At 44.2% G+C, this 2,973-nt stretch overlaps 1 pseudogene; it reads left to right on the top strand.

Moving 5' to 3' along the window:
- The first annotated feature begins 1,095 nt into the window (after positions 1–1,095).
- On the top strand, positions 1,096–1,563 carry LOC146788964 (nucleosome assembly protein 1-like 4 pseudogene; annotated as a pseudogene).
- The last annotated feature ends 1,410 nt before the right edge of the window (positions 1,564–2,973 follow it).

The raw sequence follows: 2,973 nt of genomic DNA, 5'->3' as shown, positions 1-2,973 counted from the left end.
ACACATATGTGCCGTCTCTGCGCAGTCCGCTCTCTTCAATGTGTTAGATCAATCTAGATACAGAGAAGTTTTCTTTGGATGCAAGTATTACAAAAGCAAACTTCTAACGTTAAATAACTGTTTCAGAAATAACCTTAAAAGAGTATAAACGTATATTTTCATTTGCCGGTATTTGCTGCTAATCTGTGTGATGAATAGGAAGGTTTTTCCTCTCTTTAAAATACTTTTTTTTTTTATTACTTTTCCCATGACACACATTCTAAGGTAGTGACGTGAGAGGAGGAAAGTGATTATGTTGTTGTCAGTGTGATGTACATAACTATCAGAAGTGTTGTGTTACATAAACAACTCTTATTCACAATAGAGAGTGAGAGAAGCAGGTCATTTGCAATCTCCCGGGTACAATCGCATCACAAATAAGTAACTGCTGTTGTCTGTATATCCCTAAGAATGTATATTTGTGCTTCTCTCAACATGGTCATCTGTGGTCATTAGGCCTTCCTGTGTGTTCCCACCTCCCCAGCCTCCCAGAATACCTGTGAGTGTTCTAACTGGTACTAGAGTGTTCCACTCTTATCAGTTGATGGTCTGGTTGGCTGGCGAGGTGTGCGCTCAGCTGTGCTCTTAAATAAAACTACTTGTAACTTAAATGGAAGTGTCCTGAACCTACTTACAACAATTTGGCGAAGATGTGGCTGACCAGACCAGAGAGGGAACGTCCCCTGCACAGCCTCGAGCAACACCTCGCACCAAGAACCCACGGCGGTCCACCCATCTCGTCTCGGTGCAGAATAAGGCAGCCATCTTGTGTGTCGTTTTCTTGCCGCCCTGCTGCGCTTCGTGATTAAAATGGTCTGCCGGGCCCGAAAACTGACCGCAAAGCCGGATTATGCAAAAAATATGGCAGATGATGGCAAAGCAGAAGATAATCCTTCAGACCCCATGGATGGGGATAAAAACAGAGACGAAAAAAAAGATGATGAAATGGCCGCAGAAAAAACAAAAGAAGACAATGCAAATGCAGTAGACGTAAAAGAAAGTGTTAGTATCACAGGAGCAGAAAAAATAAGATACAAATACAAGTGAAAAAAAGAGATGCTGGCAGAAAAAGTTTTGCAGAACTCTCAAATTCGTCTTGAACATGTGTCTCAATCGCCTTCAAGTTACGGTGAAACTTTACCGAAAACAGTGAAGAGAAGAATTAATGCACAGGAACAACTGCAAGTGAAATGTGCCCACATAGAAGCAAAGTTTTATGAAGAGGTTCATGAGCTGGGGATGAAATATGCAGCACTTTACCAGCCTCTCTTGGAAAAGAGACGAGAGGTTGTCAATGGTGAAGTTGAGCCAACCGACGAAGAATGTGAATGGCACAGTGAAACGGAAGATGAGGAGAAATTAGCTGAATCATTAAAAACGAAGGCATCAATAATCGAAGAAACAAAAGACGAGGCTGAGGCACATCATAAAGGAGTCCAAGATTTTTGTTTTGGGGCTAACAATATTTCGAATCTGCTATGTGCATTAGTTCAGCCACTTCCTATCCTATGCCAAGCCAGATAAGATTTGTATCATTACCCCAATACAGACAGTGGTCTTACCTGGTGCTGTACATGCAATTTAGTGGATCAGAGAGCCCAAGTTACCAGAATGGCTACCGAGAGCCTAACTAGAACCAGGACAGAGAACATAACTGGGACTGAAAGTCCTGAACGGGGAAAGCCAAGAACTGAGGCAGAGAGCCCAGAACCGGCAAGGGACAAAGGTCCCAGAACCACGATAGAGAGCCGGGACAGAGAGCCCACAACGGGAACAAAGGTTCCAGAACCAGTACCAAGAGGGGGCAAAGGTCCCAGAACCACGATGGAGAGTCGGGACAGAGAGCCCCCAACGGGGACAAAGGTCCCAGAACCAGGAGGGGGCAAAGGTCCCAGAACCAGTATTAAGAGGAGGCAAAGGTCCCAGAACCACAACAGAAAGCCCACAACGGGGACAAAGGTACTAGAACCGGGACAGATTGTCCAAAAATAGGACAGAGAGTCCAAACTCGGAGAAAGAAAACCAAAGCCCAGAATGGGGACAAAGGTCCCGCAACTAGAACTGGGTCAGAGAGCCCACAGAACTAAGATAAAGGGCCCAAAACAAAAAAAAATGGGCCAGAGAGTTCACAACCAACGAAAGAAAAGAGGCCTAGAACCAGAGAAAGAGGCCCAGAACCGGAGAAAGAGAATCCGAACTAGGACATAGAAATAATTTGCTTCATCTATTTTGTCGAGAGCATTAAATCCACATATTTGCAATCGAAAGCATGGAGGCATTTTTTGAGCTGTTCACCTTCAACTTGGAGCGGTAAGCGGTGGTGGACAGAGACAGATTGAAGAAAGTAAACTGTCTCTTCCTGTTTTTGCTGGACAAGGACAGATTGGAGAAAGTAGACTGTCTCTTCCTGTTTTTGTCAGTCTAAGGGGAGTAGGTGGTGGTGATGCCTGTCTATTGTTTTGGTGATGTCCCTCACTTCACCCTTGACCCCAAAACGCTGCTTTGCCTTCGCTTACTAAAAAGGTCAAGACGTCGTAGACCTCCTACCTGTCTTAATGATTATTGTTGTTGTCTCCCATACATTAAGCTTCATTTTGTGTTTTTTCTTTATTTCTTTTTTCTCTGTAAAGGAGGAAGATGTGTAGTATATTGGTGCTTCTCCCAACATGGCCATCTGCGGTCATTAGGACTTCCTTTGTGTTCCAGCCTCCCAGAATACATGTGAGTGTTCTAACTAGTACTAGAGTGTTCCACTCTTGTCAGTTGATGGTTTGGTCAGCTGGCGAGGTGTGCGCTCAGCTGTGCTCTTAAATAAAACTACTTGTAACTTAAATGGAAATGTCCTGACCCTACTTACGACATCCTGACTGTCAGGAAAAGGAAGAAAGGAAAGTGAAAGCGGGCCCACAGGGGTTGTTTGCTTTCCCTCTAAAC

The sequence above is a fragment of the Triturus cristatus genome, chromosome 10 (genome assembly GCF_964204655.1).
Source record: "Triturus cristatus chromosome 10, aTriCri1.1, whole genome shotgun sequence".
Lineage (NCBI taxonomy): Eukaryota > Metazoa > Chordata > Amphibia > Caudata > Salamandridae > Triturus > Triturus cristatus.
Note: the sequence above shows the minus strand (reverse complement) of the source record. Positions and strands in the feature narration are given on the sequence as shown.